Source organism: Triturus cristatus, unplaced genomic scaffold (genome assembly GCF_964204655.1).
Source record: "Triturus cristatus unplaced genomic scaffold, aTriCri1.1 SCAFFOLD_262, whole genome shotgun sequence".
NCBI classification, from domain to species: domain Eukaryota; kingdom Metazoa; phylum Chordata; class Amphibia; order Caudata; family Salamandridae; genus Triturus; species Triturus cristatus.
In genome coordinates this window covers 634,289-652,508 of record NW_028187334.1, presented here as the reverse complement: position 1 = coordinate 652,508, position 18,220 = coordinate 634,289, and the positions used below count along the sequence as shown (strand labels likewise).

The following is an 18,220-nucleotide window of genomic DNA, read 5'->3' as shown; positions in this document are numbered from 1 at the left end:
TGCAGGATTTCTAGATCCTTGCTGGATACAAGAGAGTAGGCCTTGTTCCAGATAAAGTATCCCTAGCAGGGAAAGTCTGAGCACAGGCACTCTTTTGCTCTTTAGCATCTGGCCTGGGACTCACCCTCACTTGCTGAGGCGTGAAATTCTGCATACCAACTTTGCACAGAAGGTATGTTTGTGGTTGTTTGGGGATGGGTGGGAGGTCAAGAGCAGGGAAAAGCAGGTCTTCTTCACTACTAGACTCCTCTTCTATGCCTCCCTGCCGTTCACTCACTCTGTCTTTGTTTCATTCTCTCCTTCCACAACACTCCTTCTCACTCACTCGCTCTATCACTTGTATTTTTGCCCTTGCTCTGCATTCTATAGTGGAAACATCTCTTGAATGAAGCATCTGAAAATGACGTGACATAAAATTTAAAACCTCCTTATTGGAAACCTAAAACATCACAAGACTTAATGTAACCCATTTCTTTCATAAAAAAGATTTTTAAAGTACCCCACAAAAGACATATAAAACACCACGAGTGCTAGAAGAATATTACATTAACGTTAAAGATAGAATAGGGCAAATGCATTTGCAGTTGAAACTGAAGTTTGGTACTTATTCAGATATTATTTACATTGCCAATTTTTAGCTGAGATTCTAAAGGAACTGAGAGAGAAAATGGAATTCAAGTTTTGTCAGAAGTGGGATTCGAACCCACGCCTCCAGGAGAGACTACAGCCTTAACGCAACGCCTTAGACCACTTGGCCATCCTGACCCCATGCTTCTTTTTCCTCTAAAGGGTGAGAAAGATATTAGGAACCAAAAAATGCACAGAGCTTAGGCCAATAGTGGCTAGAGCAAGAAAAAAACTCACTGCACTCTTCCAAGAAGACAATCCTATAAGCCACTGCGAGGGAAACGATCATATTTCTCAAGAAAAAAATTAGAGTAAACACAGGACTGTCAGAAGTGGGATTTGAACTCACGCCTCCAGAGGAGACTGCGACCTGAACGCAGTGCCTTAGACCACTCGGCCATCCTGACTTGCTTTCCTAGCATCTTCCAGAGGCCAGACAGCCATGCAGGTGAGGTACTGAAAAGGAATGCCCTCAATTTATTTATCCTATTATATGCCCTTCCAACAGATCTTTGAACAATCTGTACAGAGCAGGACCTATGGAGAACTCTTTAGAACTTTGAGGCGAATAAAGAGAAAGTGCTATTCACCAGCCACTTGAACGGCTCAAAGCTGCTTTGAAATTGAGACAATAGCCACCTCTTGGCTGGCTAAAGCAATTTCAACAAGGGATCTCAAAGTCACAACATAGGGTGGAGTATGCATATTTAAGCAGCCCCTGATCAAAGCCCTAAGGAAATTGCTGTAAGTGTGCTGGAGTCCAGTTGTCTACCAGATGCATGGCATTCTTCCAAATTTGCAGGGCCCGTCTGGCCAGGGCATACAAGAGCAAGACTCTTCCAGATGACCTCTTACATGGGTCCTATGCTCATTTGGTAAGGATTGCGCTTTGTCAGCAAGACGTTATAGAACCTAAATATATGAGAAACCCCATCTCTCTTCACAAGAGGAGAACGGAATAACGTGCCAGGTGAAGACCAACAGATGCAACTTCCATCAGATGTTAACCTGATAAAGGAGATTAAATCTCCAAAAGGCATGTCAGAAGTGGGATTCGAACCCACGCCTCCAAAGGAGACTGGGGCCTAAACACAGCACCTTAGACCTCTCGGCCATCCTGACAGTATAAGCTTTTAAGAAATGAATAAAAGTTACTCAGAAACGTCTACCTCCATGCAAGCCTGAAATAATTTAAACCTTCAAACACAAGGTGCAACTTTATGCACAGGACAATAAACACAGAAGAACACATACTAAAAGCATGGTTTCATGCTTTTAGAACACCACATACCTCTCACCAGCTATTTAGGGTCCTGTATCCGACTCACAACATTTCCTTGCCTGCGACCTCTCTCTCTACACAAACAACTACAGCACAGGAAGTAGGAAGGCAATAGGTGGGGCAGTTTATGCAAATTTATGCTGCCAATGTGCCTTGCAGATTCATGCAGGATTTCTAGATCCTTGCTGGATACAAGAGAGTAGGCCTTGTTCCAGATAAACTATCCCTAGCAGGGAAAGTCTGAGCACAGGCACTCTTTTGCTCTTTAGCCCCTGGCCTGGGACTCACCCTCACTTGCTGAGGCGTGAAATTCTGCATACCAACTTTGCACAGAAGGTATGTTTGTGGTTGTTTGGGGATGGGTGGGAGGTCAAGAGCAGGGAAAAGCAGGTCTCCTTCACTACTAGACTCCTCTTCTATGCCTCCCTGCCATTCACTCACTCTGTCTTTGTTTCATTCTCTCCTTCCACAACACTCCTTCTCACTCACTCGCTCTATCACTTGTATTTTTGCCCTTGCTCTGCATTCTATAGTGGAAACATCTCTTGAATGAAGCATCTGAAAATTACGTGACATAAAATTTAAAACCTCCTTATTGGAAACCTAAAACATCACAAGACTTAATGTAACCCATTTCTTTCATAAAAAAGATTTTTAAAGTACCCCACAAAAGACATATAAAACACCACGAGTGCTAGAAGAATATTACATTAACGTTAAAGATAGAATAGGGCAAATGCATTTGCAGTTGAAACTGAAGTTTGGTACTTATTCAGATATTATTTACATTGCCAATTTTTAGCTGAGATTCTAAAGGAACTGAGAGAGAAAATGGAATTCAAGTTTTGTCAGAAGTGGGATTCGAACACACGCCTCCAGGAGAGACTACGGCCTTAACGCAACGCCTTAGACCACTCGGCCATCCTGACCCCATGCTTCTTTTTCCTCTAAAGGGTGAGAAAGATATTAGGAACCAAAAAATGCACAGAGCTTAGGCCAATAGTGGCTAGAGCAAGAAAAAAACTCACTGCACTCTTCCAAGAATACAATCCTATAAGCCACTGCGAGGGAAATGATCATATTTCTCAAGAAAAAAATTAGAGTAAACACAGGACTGTCAGAAGTGGGATTTGAACTCACGCCTCCAGAGGAGACTGCGACCTGAACGCAGTGCCTTAGACCACTCGGCCATCCTGACTTGCTTTCCTAGCATCTTCCAGAGGCCAGACAGCCATGCAGGTGAGGTACTGAAAAGGAATGCCCTCAATTTATTTATCCTATTATATGCCCTTCCAACAGATCTTTGAACAATCTGTACAGAGCAGGACCTATGGAGAACTCTTTAGAACTTTGAGGCGAATAAAGAGAAAGTGCTATTCACCAGCCACTTGAACGGCTCAAAGCTGCTTTGAAATTGAGACAATAGCCACCTCTTGGCTGGCTAAAGCAATTTCAACAAGGGATCTCAAAGTCACAACATAGGGTGGAGTATGCATATTTAAGCAGCCCCTGATCAAAGCCCTAAGGAAATTGCTGTAAGTGTGCTGGAGTCCAGTTGTCTACCAGATGCATGGCATTCTTCCAAATTTGCAGGGCCCGTCTGGCCAGGGCATACAAGAGCAAGACTCTTCCAGATGACCTCTTACATGGGTCCTATGCTCATTTGGTAAGGATTGCGCTTTGTCAGCAAGACGTTATAGAACCTAAATATATGAGAAACCCCATCTCTCTTCACAAGAGGAGAACGGAATAACGTGCCAGGTGAAGACCAACAGATGCAACTTCCATCAGATGTTAACCTGATAAAGGAGATTAAATCTCCAAAAGGCATGTCAGAAGTGGGATTCGAACCCACGCCTCCAAAGGAGACTGTGGCCTAAACACAGCACCTTAGACCTCTCGGCCATCCTGACAGTATAGGCTTTTAAGAAATGAATAAAAGTTACTCAGAAACGTCTACCTCCATGCAAGCCTGAAATAATTTAAACCTTCAAACACAAGGTGCAACTTTATGCACAGGACAATAAACACAGAAGAACACATACGAAAGCACTTTATTTCACAGGTATACAGTTTTCATGCTTTTAGAACACCACATACCTCTCACCAGCTATTTAGGGTCCTGTATCCGACTCACAACATTTCCTTGCCTGCGACCTCTCTCTCTACACAAACAACTACAGCACAGGAAGTAGGAAGGCAATAGGTGGGGCAGTTTATGCAAATTTATGCTGCCAATGTGCCTTGCAGATTCATGCAGGATTTCTAGATCCTTGCTGGATACAAGAGAGTAGGCCTTGTTCCAGATAAACTATCCCTAGCAGGGAAAGTCTGAGCACAGGCACTCTTTTGCTCTTTAGCCCCTGGCCTGGGACTCACCCTCACTTGCTGAGGCGTGAAATTCTGCATACCAACTTTGCACAGAAGGTATGTTTGTGGTTGTTTGGGGATGGGTGGGAGGTCAAGAGCAGGGAAAAGCAGGTCTCCTTCACTACTAGACTCCTCTTCTATGCCTCCCTGCCGTTCACTCACTCTGTCTTTGTTTCATTCTCTCCTTCCACAACACTCCTTCTCACTCACTCGCTCTATCACTTGTATTTTTGCCCTTGCTCTGCATTCTATAGTGGAAACATCTCTTGAATGAAGCATCTGAAAATGACGTGACATAAAATTTAAAACCTCCTTATTGGAAACCTAAAACATCACAAGACTTAATGTAACCCATTTCTTTCATAAAAAAGATTTTTAAAGTACCCCACAAAAGACATATAAAACACCACGAGTGCTAGAAGAATATTACATTAACGTTAAAGATAGAATAGGGCAAATGCATTTGCAGTTGAAACTGAAGTTTGGTACTTATTCAGATATTATTTACATTGCCAATTTTTAGCTGAGATTCTAAAGGAACTGAGAGAGAAAATTGAATTCAAGTTTTGTCAGAAGTGGGATTTGAACCCACGCCTCCAGGAGAGACTGCGGCCTTAACGCAGCGCCTTAGACCACTCGGCCATCCTGACCCCATGCTGCTTTTTCACCTAAAGGGTGAGAAATATATTAGGAACCAAAAAATGCACAGAGCTTAGGCCAATAGTGGCTAGAGCAAGAAAAAAACTCACTGCACTCTTCCAAGAAGACAATCCTATAAGCCACTGCGAGGGAAATGATCATATTTCTCAAGAAAAAAAGTAGAGTAAACACAGGACTGTCAGAAGTGGGATTTGAACCCACACCTCCAGAGGAGACTGCGACCTGAACGCAGCACCTTAGACCACTCGGCCATCCTGACTTGCTTTCCCAGCTTCTTCCAGAGGCCAGACAGCCATGCAGGTGAGGTACTGAAAAGAAATGCCCTCAATTTATTTATCCTATTAGATGCACTTCCAACAGATCTTTGAACAATCTGTACAGAGCAGGACCTATGGAGAACTCTTTAGAACTTTGAGGCGAACAAAGAGAAAGTGCTATTCACCAGCCACTTGAACGGCTCAAAGCTGCTTTGAAATTGAGACAATAGCCACCTCTTGGCTGGCTAAAGCAATTTCAACAAGGGATCTCAAAGTCACAACATAGGGTGGAGTATGCAAATTTAAGCAGCCCCTGATCAAAGCCCTGAGGAAATTGCTGTAAGTGTGCTGGAGTCCAGTTGTCTACCAGATGAATGGCATTCTTCCAAATTTGCAGGGCCCGTCTGGCCAGGGCATACAAGAGCATGACTCTTCCAGATGACCTCTTACATGGGTCCTATGCTCATTTGGTAAGGATTGCGCTATGTCAGCAAGACGTTATATGAGAAACCCCATCTCTCTTGACAAGAGGAGAACGGATTAACGTGCCAAGTGAAGACCAACAGATGCAACTTCCATCAGATGTTAACCTGATAAAGGAGATTAAATCTCCAAAAGGCATGTCAGAAGTGGGATTCGAACCCACGCCTCCAAAGGAGACTGTGGCCTAAACACAGCGCCTTAGACCTCTCGGCCATCCTGACAGTATAGGCTTTTAAGAAATGAATAAAAGTTACTCAGAAACGTCTACCTCCATGCAAGCCTGAAATAATTTAAACCTTCAAACACAAGGTGCAACTTTATGCACAGGACAATAAACACAGAAGAACACATACGAAAGCACTTTATTTCACAGGTATACAGTTTTCATGCTTTTAGAACACCACATACCTCTCACCAGCTATTTAGGGTCCTGTATCCGACTGACAACATTTCCTTGCCTGCGACCTCTCTCTCTACACAAACAACTACAGCACAGGAAGTAGGAAGGCAATAGGTGGGGCAGTTTATGCAAATTTATGCTGCCAATGTGCCTTGCAGATTCATGCAGGATTTCTAGATCCTTGCTGGATACAAGAGAGTAGGCCTTGTTCCAGATAAAGTATCCCTAGCAGGGAAAGTCTGAGCACAGGCACTCTTTTGCTCTTTAGCATCTGGCCTGGGACTCACCCTCACTTGCTGAGGCGTGAAATTCTGCATACCAACTTTGCACAGAAGGTATGTTTGTGGTTGTTTGGGGATGGGTGGGAGGTCAAGAGCAGGGAAAAGCAGGTCTCCTTCACTACTAGACTCCTCTTCTATGCCTCCCTGCCGTTCACTCACTCTGTCTTTGTTTCATTCTCTCCTTCCACAACACTCCTTCTCACTCACTCGCTCTATCACTTGTATTTTTGCCCTTGCTCTGCATTCTATAGTGGAAACATCTCTTGAATGAAGCATCTGAAAATGACGTGACATAAAATTTAAAACCTCCTTATTGGAAACCTAAAACATCACAAGACTTAATGTAACCCATTTCTTTCATAAAAAAGATTTTTAAAGTACCCCACAAAAGACATATAAAACACCACGAGTGCTAGAAGAATATTACATTAACGTTAAAGATAGAATAGGGCAAATGCATTTGCAGTTGAAACTGAAGTTTGGTACTTATTCAGATATTATTTACATTGCCAATTTTTAGCTGAGATTCTAAAGGAACTGAGAGAGAAAATGGAATTCAAGTTTTGTCAGAAGTGGGATTCGAACCCACGCCTCCAGGAGAGACTACGGCCTTAACGCAACGCCTTAGACCACTCGGCCATCCTGACCCCGTGCTTCTTTTTCCTCTAAAGGGTGAGAAAGATATTAGGAACCAAAAAATGCACAGAGCTTAGGCCAATAGTGGCTAGAGCAAGAAAAAAACTCACTGCACTCTTCCAAGAAGACAATCCTATAAGCCACTGCGAGGGAAACGATCATATTTCTCAAGAAAAAAATTAGAGTAAACACAGGACTGTCAGAAGTGGGATTTGAACTCACGCCTCCAGAGGAGACTGCGACCTGAACGCAGTGCCTTAGACCACTCGGCCATCCTGACTTGCTTTCCTAGCATCTTCCAGAGGCCAGACAGCCATGCAGGTGAGGTACTGAAAAGGAATGCCCTCAATTTATTTATCCTATTATATGCCCTTCCAACAGATCTTTGAACAATCTGTACAGAGCAGGACCTATGGAGAACTCTTTAGAACTTTGAGGCGAATAAAGAGAAAGTGCTATTCACCAGCCACTTGAACGGCTCAAAGCTGCTTTGAAATTGAGACAATAGCCACCTCTTGGCTGGCTAAAGCAATTTCAACAAGGGATCTCAAAGTCACAACATAGGGTGGAGTATGCATATTTAAGCAGCCCCTGATCAAAGCCCTAAGGAAATTGCTGTAAGTGTGCTGGAGTCCAGTTGTCTACCAGATGCATGGCATTCTTCCAAATTTGCAGGGCCCGTCTGGCCAGGGCATACAAGAGCAAGACTCTTCCAGATGACCTCTTACATGGGTCCTATGCTCATTTGGTAAGGATTGCGCTTTGTCAGCAAGACGTTATAGAACCTAAATATATGAGAAACCCCATCTCTCTTCACAAGAGGAGAACGGAATAACGTGCCAGGTGAAGACCAACAGATGCAACTTCCATCAGATGTTAACCTGATAAAGGAGATTAAATCTCCAAAAGGCATGTCAGAAGTGGGATTCGAACCCACGCCTCAAAAGGAGACTGTGGCCTAAACACAGCACCTTAGACCTCTCGGCCATCCTGACAGTATAAGCTTTTAAGAAATGAATAAAAGTTACTCAGAAACGTCTACCTCCATGCAAGCCTGAAATAATTTAAACCTTCAAACACAAGGTGCAACTTTATGCACAGGACAATAAACACAGAAGAACACATACTAAAAGCATGGTTTCATGCTTTTAGAACACCACATACCTCTCACCAGCTATTTAGGGTCCTGTATCCGACTCACAACATTTCCTTGCCTGCGACCTCTCTCTCTACACAAACAACTACAGCACAGGAAGTAGGAAGGCAATAGGTGGGGCAGTTTATGCAAATTTATGCTGCCAATGTGCCTTGCAGATTCATGCAGGATTTCTAGATCCTTGCTGGATACAAGAGAGTAGGCCTTGTTCCAGATAAACTATCCCTAGCAGGCAAAGTCTGAGCACAGGCACTCTTTTGCTCTTTAGCCCCTGGCCTGGGACTCACCCTCACTTGCTGAGGCGTGGAATTCTGCATATCAACTTTGCACAGAAGGTATGTTTGTGGTTGTTTGGGGATGGGTGGGAGGTCAAGAGCAGGGAAAAGCAGGTCTCCTTCACTACTAGACTCCTCTTCTATGCCTCCCTGCCGTTCACTCACTCTGTCTTTGTTTCATTCTCTCCTTCCACAACACTCCTTCTCACTCACTCGCTCTATCACTTGTATTTTTGCCCTTGCTCTGCATTCTATAGTGGAAACATCTCTTGAATGAAGCATCTGAAAATGACGTGACATAAAATTTAAAACCTCCTTATTGGAAACCTAAAACATCACAAGACTTAATGTAACCCATTTCTTTCATAAAAAAGATTTTTAAAGTACCCCACAAAAGACATATAAAACACCACGAGTGCTAGAAGAATATTACATTAACGTTAAAGATAGAATAGGGCAAATGCATTTGCAGTTGAAACTGAAGTTTGGTACTTATTCAGATATTATTTACATTGCCAATTTTTAGCTGAGATTCTAAAGGAACTGAGAGAGATAATGGAATTCAAGTTTTGTCAGAAGTGGGATTCGAACACACGCCTCCAGGAGAGACTGCGGCCTTAACGCAACGCCTTAGACCACTCGGCCATCCTGACCCCATGCTTCTTTTTCATCTAAAGGGTGAGAAAGATATTAGGAACCAAAAAATGCACAGAGCTTAGGCCAATAGTGGCTAGAGCAAGAAAAAAACTCACTGCACTCTTCCAAGAAGACAATCCTATAAGCCACTGCGAGGGAAATGATCATATTTCTCAAGAAAAAAATTAGAGTAAACACAGGACTGTCAGAAGTGGGATTTGAACTCACGCCTCCAGAGGAGACTGCGACCTGAACGCAGTGCCTTAGACCACTTGGCCATACTGACTTGCTTTCCTAGCATCTTCCAGAGGCCAGACAGCCATGCAGGTGAGGTACTGAAAAGGAATGCCCTCAATTTATTTATCCTATTATATGCACTTCCAACAGATCTTTGAACAATCTGTACAGAGCAGGACCTATGGAGAACTCTTTAGAACTTTGAGGCGAATAAAGAGAAAGTGCTATTCACCAGCCACTTGAACGGCTCAAAGCTGCTTTGAAATTGAGACAATAGCCACCTCTTGGCTGGCTAAAGCAATTTCAACAAGGGATCTCAAAGTCACAACATAGGGTGGGGTATGCATATTTAAGCAGCCCCTGATCAAAGCCCTAAGGAAATTGCTGTAAGTGTGCTGGAGTCCAGTTGTCTACCAGATGCATGGCATTCTTCCAAATGTGCAGGGCCCGTCTGGCCAGGGCATACAAGAGCAAGACTCTTCCAGATGACCTCTTACATGGGTCCTATGCTCATTTGGTAAGGATTGAGCTTTGTCAGCAAGACGTTATAGAACCTAAATATATGAGAAACCCCATCTCTCTTCACAAGAGGAGAACGGAATAACGTGCCAGGTGAAGACCAACAGATGCAACTTCCATCAGATGTTAACCTGATAAAGGAGATTAAATCTCCAAAAGGCATGTCAGAAGTGGGAATCGAACCCACGCCTCCAAAGGAGACTGTGGCCTAAACACAGCACCTTAGACCTCTCGGCCATCCTGACAGTATAGGCTTTTAAGAAATGAATAAAAGTTACTCAGAAACGTCTACCTCCATGCAAGCCTGAAATAATTTAAACCTTCAAACACAAGGTGCAACTTTATGCACAGGACAATAAACACAGAAGAACACATACGAAAGCACTTTATTTCACAGGTATACAGTTTTCATGCTTTTAGAACACCACATACCTCTCACCAGCTATTTAGGGTCCTGTATCCGACTCACAACATTTCCTTGCCTGCGACCTCTCTCTCTACACAAACAACTACAGCACAGGAAGTAGGAAGGCAATAGGTGGGGCAGTTTATGCAAATTTATGCTGCCAATGTGCCTTGCAGATTCATGCAGGATTTCTAGATCCTTGCTGGATACAAGAGAGTAGGCCTTGTTCCAGATAAACTATCCCTAGCAGGGAAAGTCTGAGCACAGGCACTCTTTTGCTCTTTAGCCCCTGGCCTGGGACTCACCCTCACTTGCTGAGGCGTGAAATTCTGCATACCAACTATGCACAGAAGGTATGTTTGTGGTTGTTTGGGGATGGGTGGGAGGTCAAGAGCAGGGAAAAGCAGGTCTCCTTCACTACTAGACTCCTCTTCTATGCCTCCCTGCCGTTCACTCACTCTGTCTTTGTTTCATTCTCTCCTTCCACAACACTCCTTCTCACTCACTCGCTCTATCACTTGTATTTTTGCCCTTGCTCTGCACTCTATAGTGGAAACATCTCTTGAATGAAGCATCTGAAAATGACGTGACATAAAATTTAAAACCTCCTTATTGGAAACCTAAAACATCACAAGACTTAATGTAACCCATTTCTTTCATAAAAAAGATTTTTAAAGTACCCCAAAAAAGACATATAAAACACCACGAGTGCTAGAAGAATATTACATTAACGTTAAAGATAGAATAGGGCAAATGCATTTGCAGTTGAAACTGAAGTTTGGTACTTATTCAGATATTATTTACATTGCCAATTTTTAGCTGAGATTCTAAAGGAACTGAGAGAGAAAATTGAATTCAAGTTTTGTCAGAAGTGGGATTTGAACCCACGCCTCCAGGAGAGACAGCGGCCTTAACGCAGCGCCTTAGACCACTCGGCCATCCTGACCCCATGCTGCTTTTTCACCTAAAGGGTGAGAAATATATTAGGAACCAAAAAATGCACAGAGCTTAGGCCAATAGTGGCTAGAGCAAGAAAAAAACTCACTGCACTCTTCCAAGAAGACAATCCTATAAGCCACTGCGAGGGAAATGATCATATTTCTCAAGAAAAAAAGTAGAGTAAACACAGGACTGTCAGAAGTGGGATTTGAACCCACACCTCCAGAGGAGACTGCGACCTGAACGCAGCACCTTAGACCACTCGGCCATCCTGACTTGCTTTCCCAGCATCTTCCAGAGGCCAGACAGCCATGCAGGTGAGGTACTGAAAAGGAATGCCCTCAATTTATTTATCCTATTATATGCACTTCCAACAGATCTTTGAACAATCTGTACAGAGCAGGACCTATGGAGAACTCTTTAGAACTTTGAGGCGAACAAAGAGAAAGTGCTATTCACCAGCCACTTGAACGGCTCAAAGCTGCTTTGAAATTGAGACAATAGCCACCTCTTGGCTGGCTAAAGCAATTTCAACAAGGGATCTCAAAGTCACAACATAGGGTGGAGTATGCAAATTTAAGCAGCCCCTGATCAAAGCCCTGAGGAAATTGCTGTAAGTGTGCTGGAGTCCAGTTGTCTACCAGATGAATGGCATTCTTCCAAATTTGCAGGGCCCGTCTGGCCAGGGCATACAAGAGCATGACTCTTCCAGATGACCTCTTACATGGGTCCTATGCTCATTTGGTAAGGATTGCGCTTTGTCAGCAAGACGTTATATGAGAAACCCCATCTCTCTTGACAAGAGGAGAACGGAATAACGTGCCAAGTGAAGACCAACAGATGCAACTTCCATCAGATGTTAACCTGATAAAGGAGATTAAATCTCCAAAAGGTATGTCAGAAGTGGGATTCGAACCCACGCCTCCAAAGGAGACTGTGGCCTAAACACAGCGCCTTAGACCTCTCGGCCATCCTGACAGTATAGGCTTTTAAGAAATGAATAAAAGTTATTCAGAAACGTCTACCTCCATGCAAGCCTGAAATAATTTAAACCTTCAAACACAAGGTGCAACTTTATGCACAGGACAATAAACACAGAAGAACACATACAAAAGCACTTTATTTCACAGGTATACAGTTTTCATGCTTTTAGAACACCACATACCTCTCACCAGCTATTTAGGGTCCTGTATCCGACTGACAACATTTCCTTGCCTGCGACCTCTCTCTCTACACAAACAACTACAGCACAGGAAGTAGGAAGGCAATAGGTGGGGCAGTTTATGCAAATTTATGCTGCCAATGTGCCTTGCAGATTCATGCAGGATTTCTAGATCCTTGCTGGATACAAGAGAGTAGGCCTTGTTCCAGATAAAGTATCCCTAGCAGGGAAAGTCTGAGCACAGGAACTCTTTTGCTCTTTAGCCCCTGGCCTGGGACTCACCCTCACTTGCTGAGGCGTGAAATTCTGCATACCAACTTTGCACAGAAGGTATGTTTGTGGTTGTTTGGGGATGGGTGGGAGGTCAAGAGCAGGGAAAAGCAGGTCTCCTTCACTACTAGACTCCTCTTCTATGCCTCCCTGCCGTTCACTCACTCTGTCTTTGTTTCATTCTCTCCTTCCACAACACTCCTTCTCACTCACTCGCTCTATCACTTGTATTTTTGCCCTTGCTCTGCATTCTATAGTGGAAACATCTCTTGAATGAAGCATCTGAAAATGACGTGACATAAAATTTAAAACCTCCTTATTGGAAACCTAAAACATCACAAGACTTAATGTAACCCATTTCTTTCATAAAAAAGATTTTTAAAGTACCCCACAAAAGACATATAAAACACCACGAGTGCTAGAAGAATATTACATTAACGTTAAAGATAAAATAGGGCAAATGCATTTGCAGTTGAAACTGAAGTTTGGTACTTATTCAGATATTATTTACATTGCCAATTTTTAGCTGAGATTCTAAAGGAACTGAGAGAGAAAATGGAATTCAAGTTTTGTCAGAAGTGGGATTCGAACCCACGCCTCCAGGAGAGACTGCGGCCTTAACGCAACGCCTTAGACCACTCGTCCATCCTGACCCCATGCTTCTTTTTCATCTAAAGGGTGAGAAAGATATTAGGAACCAAAAAATGCACAGAGCTTAGGCCAATAGTGGCTAGAGCAAGAAAAAAACTCACTGCACTTTTCCAAGAAGACAATCCTATAAGCCACTGCGAGGGAAATGATCATATTTCTCAAGAAAAAAATTAGAGTAAACACAGGAATGTCCGAAGTGGGATTTGAACTCACGCCTCCAGAGGAGACTGCGACCTGAACGCAGTGCCTTAGACCACTCGGCCATCCTGACTTGCTTTCCTAGCATCTTCCAGAGGCCAGACAGCCATGCAGGTGAGGTACTGAAAAGGAATGCCCTCAATTTATTTATCCTATTATATGCACTTCCAACAGATCTTTGAACAATCTGTACAGAGTAGGACCTATGGAGAACTCTTTAGAACTTTGAGGCGAACAAAGAGAAAGTGCTATTCACCAGCCACTTGAACGGCTCAAAGCTGCTTTGAAATTGAGACAATAGCCACCTCTTGGCTGGCTAAAGCAATTTCAACAAGGGATCTCAAAGTCACAACATAGGGTGGAGTATGCATATTTAAGCAGCCCCTGATCAAAGCCCTAAGGAAATTGCTGTAAGTGTGCTGGAGTCCAGTTGTCTACCAGATGCATGGCATTCTTCCAAATTTGCAGGGCCCGTCTGGCCAGGGCATACAAGAGCAAGACTCTTCCAGATGACCTCTTACATGGGTCCTATGCTCATTTGGTAAGGATTGCGCTTTGTCAGCAAGACGTTATAGAACCTAAATATATGAGAAACCCCATCTCTCTTCACAAGAGGAGAACGGAATAACGTGCCAGGTGAAGACCAACAGATGCAACTTCCATCAGATGTTAACCTGATAAAGGAGATTAAATCTCCAAAAGGCATGTCAGAAGTGGGATTCGAACCCACGCCTCCAAAGGAGACTGTGGCCTAAACACAGCACCTTAGACCTCTCGGCCATACTGACAGTATAGGCTTTTAAGAAATGAATAAAAGTTACTCAGAAACGTCTACCTCCATGCAAGCCTGAAATAATTTAAACCTTCAAACACAAGGTGCAACTTTATGCACAGGACAATAAACACAGAAGAACACATACCAAAGCACTTTATTTCACAGGTATACAGTTTTCATGCTTTTAGAACACCACATACCTCTCACCAGCTATTTAGGGTCCTGTATCCGACTCACAACATTTCCTTGCCTGCGACCTCTCTCTCTACACAAACAACTACAGCACAGGAAGTAGGAAGGCAATAGGTGGGGCAGTTTATGCAAATTTATGCTGCCAATGTGCCTTGCAGATTCATGCAGGATTTCTAGATCCTTGCTGGATACAAGAGAGTAGGCCTTGTTCCAGATAAACTATCCCTAGCAGGGAAAGTCTGAGCACAGGCACTCTTTTGCTCTTTAGCCCCTGGCCTGGGACTCACCCTCACTTGCTGAGGCGTGAAATTCTGCATACCAACTTTGCACAGAAGGTATGTTTGTGGTTGTTTGGGGATGGGTGGGAGGTCAAGAGCAGCGAAAAGCAGGTCTCCTTCACTACTAGACTCCTCTTCTATGCCTCCCTGCCATTCACTGACTCTGTCTTTGTTTCATTCTCTCCTTCCACAACACTCCTTCTCACTCACTCGCTCTATCACTTGTATTTTTGCCCTTGCTCTGCATTCTATAGTGGAAACATCTCTTGAATGAAGCATCTGAAAATGACGTGACATAAAATTTAAAACCTCCTTATTGGAAACCTAAAACATCTCAAGACTTAATGTAACCCATTTCTTTCATAAAAAAGATTTTTAAAGTACCCCACAAAAGAAATATAAAACACCACGAGTGCTAGAAGAATATTACATTAACGTTAAAGATAGAATAGGGCAAATACATTTGCAGTTGAAACTGAAGTTTGGTACTTATTCAGATATTATTTACATTGCCAATTTTTAGCTGAGATTCTAAAGGAACTGAGAGAGAAAATGGAATTCAAGTTTTGTCAGAAGTGGGATTCAAACCCACGCCTCCAGGAGAGACTGCGGCCTTTACGCAGCACCTTAGACCACTCGGCCATCCTGACCCCATGCTGCTTTTTCATCTAAAGGGTGAGAAAGATGTTAGGAACCAAAAAATGCACAGAGCTTAGGCCAATAGTGGCTAGAGCAAGAAAAAAACTCACTGCACTCTTCCAAGAAGACAATCCTATAAGCCACTGCGAGGGAAATGATCATATTTCTCAAGAAAAAAATTAGAGTAATCTCAGGACTGTCAGAAGTGGGATTTGAACCCACGCCTCCAGAGGAGACTGCGACCTGAACGCAGCGCCTTAGATCACTCAGCCATCCTGACTTGCTTTCCCAGCATCTTCCAGAGGCCAGACAGCCATGCAGGTGAGGTACTGAAAAGGAATGCCCTCAATTTATTTATCCTATTATATGCACTTCCAACAGATCTTTGAACAATCTGTACAGAGCAGGACCTATGGAGAACTCTTTAGAACTTTGAGGCGAACAAAGAGAAAGTGCTATTCACCAGCCACTTGAACGGCTCAAAGCTGCTTTGAAATTGAGACAATAGCCACCTCTTGGCTGGCTAAAGCAATTTCAACAAGGGATCTCAAAGTCACAACATAGGGTGGAGTATGCAAATTTAAGCAGCCCCTGATCAAAGCCCTAAGGAAATTGCTGTAAGTGTGCTGGAGTCCAGTTGTCTACCAGATGCATGGCATTCTTCCAAATTTGCAGGGCCCGTCTGGCCAGGGCATACAAGAGCATGACTCTTCCAGATGACCTCTTACATGGGTCCTATGCTCATTTGGTAAGGATTGCGCTTTGTCAGCAAGACGTTATAGAACCTAAATATATGAGAAACCCCATCTCTCTTGACAAGAGGAGAACGGAATAACGTGCCAGGTGAAGACCAACAGATGCAACTTCCATCAGATGTTAACCTGATAAAGGAGATTAAATCTCCAAAAGGCATGTCAGAAGTGGGATTCGAACCCACGCCTCCAAAGGAGACTGTGGCTTAAACACAGCAGCTTAGACCTCTCGGCCATCCTGACAGTATAGGCTTTTAAGAAATGAATAAAAGTTACTCAGAAACGTCTACCTCCATGCAAGCCTGAAATAATTTAAACCTTCAAACACAAGGTGCAACTTTATGCACAGGACAATAAACACAGAAGAACACATACGAAAGCACTTTATTTCACAGGTATACAGTTTTCATGCTTTTAGAACACCACATACCTCTCACCAGCTATTTAGGGTCCTGTATCCGACTCACAACATTTCCTTGCCTGCGACCTCTCTCTCTACACAAACAACTACAGCACAGGAAGTAGGAAGGCAATAGGTGGGGCAGTTTATGCAAATTTATGCTGCCAATGTGCCTTGCAGATTCATGCAGGATTTCTAGATCCTTGCTGGATACAAGAGAGTAGGCCTTGTTCCAGATAAACTATCCCTAGCAGGGAAAGTCTGAGCACAGGCACTCTTTTGCTCTTTAGCCCCTGGCCTGGGACTCACCCTCACTTGCTGAGGCGTGAAATTCTGCATACCAACTTTGCACAGAAGGTATGTTTGTGGTTGTTTGGGGATGGGTGGGAGGTCAAGAGCAGGGAAAAGCAGGTCTCCTTCACTACTAGACTCCTCTTCTATGCCTCCCTGCCGTTCACTCACTCTGTCTTTGTTTCATTCTCTCCTTCCACAACACTCCTTCTCACTCACTCGCTCTATCACTTGTATTTTTGCCCTTGCTCTGCATTCTATAGTGGAAACATCTCTTGAATAAAGCATCTGAAAATGACGTGACATACAATTTAAAACCTCCTTATTGGAAACCTAAAACATCACAAGACTTAATGTAACCCATTTCTTTCATAAAAAAGATTTTTAAAGTACCCCACAAAACAAATATAAAACACCACGAGTGCTAGAAGAGTATTACATTAACGTTAAAGATAGAATAGGGCAAATGCATTTGCAGTTGAAACTGAAGTTTGGTACTTATTCAGATATTATTTACATTGCCAATTTTTAGCTGAGATTCTAAAGGAACTGAGAGAGAAAATGGAATTCAAGTTTTGTCAGAAGTGGGATTCGAACCCACGCCTCCAGGAGAGACTGCGGCCTTACACAGCACCTTAGACCACTCGGCCATCCTGACCCCATGCTGCTTTTTCATCTAAAGGGTGAGAAAGATATTAGGAACCAAAAAATGCACAGAGCTTAGGCCAATAGTGGCTAGAGCAAGAAAAAAACTCACTGCACTTTTCCAAGAAGACAATCCTATAAGCCACTGCGAGGGAAATGATCATATTTCTCAAGAAAAAAATTAGAGTAAACACAGGAATGTCCGAAGTGGGATTTGAACTCACGCCTCCAGAGGAGACTGCGACCTGAACGCAGTGCCTTAGACCACTCGGCCATCCTGACTTGCTTTCCTAGCATCTTCCAGAGGCCAGACAGCCATGCAGGTGAGGTACTGAAAAGGAATGCCCTCAATTTATTTATCCTATTATATGCACTTCCAACAGATCTTTGAACAATCTGTACAGAGCAGGACCTATGGAGAACTCTTTAGAACTTTGAGGCGAACAAAGAGAAAGTGCTATTCACCAGCCACTTGAACGGCTCAAAGCTGCTTTGAAATTGAGACAATAGCCACCTCTTGGCTGGCTAAAGCAATTTCAACAAGGGATCTCAAAGTCACAACATAGGGTGGAGTATGCATATTTAAGCAGCCCCTGATCAAAGCCCTAAGGAAATTGCTGTAAGTGTGCTGGAGTCCAGTTGTCTACCAGATGCATGGCATTCTTCCAAATTTGCAGGGCCCGTCTGGCCAGGGCATACAAGAGCAAGACTCTTCCAGATGACCTCTTACATGGGTCCTATGCTCATTTGGTAAGGATTGCGCTTTGTCAGCAAGACGTTATAGAACCTAAATATATGAGAAA

General features: G+C 43.4%; 10 non-coding genes across 10 annotated transcripts; all 10 read right to left on the bottom strand.

Moving 5' to 3' along the window:
- Positions 1 to 1,666: 1,666 nt before the first annotated feature.
- Positions 1,667 to 1,749, bottom strand: TRNAL-UAG (transfer RNA leucine (anticodon UAG)). The gene has a single exon. It is a non-coding gene; the product is annotated as a tRNA-Leu (tRNA).
- Positions 1,750 to 3,739: 1,990 nt separating this feature from the next.
- Positions 3,740 to 3,822, bottom strand: TRNAL-UAG (transfer RNA leucine (anticodon UAG)). The gene has a single exon. It is a non-coding gene; the product is annotated as a tRNA-Leu (tRNA).
- A 1,024-nt stretch (positions 3,823 to 4,846) lies between these two features.
- On the bottom strand, positions 4,847 to 4,929 carry TRNAL-AAG (transfer RNA leucine (anticodon AAG)). Its single transcript has one exon. It is a non-coding gene; the product is annotated as a tRNA-Leu (tRNA).
- A 186-nt stretch (positions 4,930 to 5,115) lies between these two features.
- Positions 5,116 to 5,198, bottom strand: TRNAL-CAG (transfer RNA leucine (anticodon CAG)). The gene has a single exon. It is a non-coding gene; the product is annotated as a tRNA-Leu (tRNA).
- A 619-nt stretch (positions 5,199 to 5,817) lies between these two features.
- Positions 5,818 to 5,900, bottom strand: TRNAL-UAG (transfer RNA leucine (anticodon UAG)). Its single transcript has one exon. It is a non-coding gene; the product is annotated as a tRNA-Leu (tRNA).
- Positions 5,901 to 6,924: 1,024 nt separating this feature from the next.
- On the bottom strand, positions 6,925 to 7,007 carry TRNAL-AAG (transfer RNA leucine (anticodon AAG)). The gene has a single exon. It is a non-coding gene; the product is annotated as a tRNA-Leu (tRNA).
- Positions 7,008 to 9,981: 2,974 nt separating this feature from the next.
- On the bottom strand, positions 9,982 to 10,064 carry TRNAL-UAG (transfer RNA leucine (anticodon UAG)). The gene has a single exon. It is a non-coding gene; the product is annotated as a tRNA-Leu (tRNA).
- Positions 10,065 to 11,357: 1,293 nt separating this feature from the next.
- On the bottom strand, positions 11,358 to 11,440 carry TRNAL-CAG (transfer RNA leucine (anticodon CAG)). Its single transcript has one exon. It is a non-coding gene; the product is annotated as a tRNA-Leu (tRNA).
- Positions 11,441 to 12,059: 619 nt separating this feature from the next.
- On the bottom strand, positions 12,060 to 12,142 carry TRNAL-UAG (transfer RNA leucine (anticodon UAG)). The gene has a single exon. It is a non-coding gene; the product is annotated as a tRNA-Leu (tRNA).
- A 2,008-nt stretch (positions 12,143 to 14,150) lies between these two features.
- Positions 14,151 to 14,233, bottom strand: TRNAL-UAG (transfer RNA leucine (anticodon UAG)). Its single transcript has one exon. It is a non-coding gene; the product is annotated as a tRNA-Leu (tRNA).
- Positions 14,234 to 18,220: the final 3,987 nt, after the last annotated feature.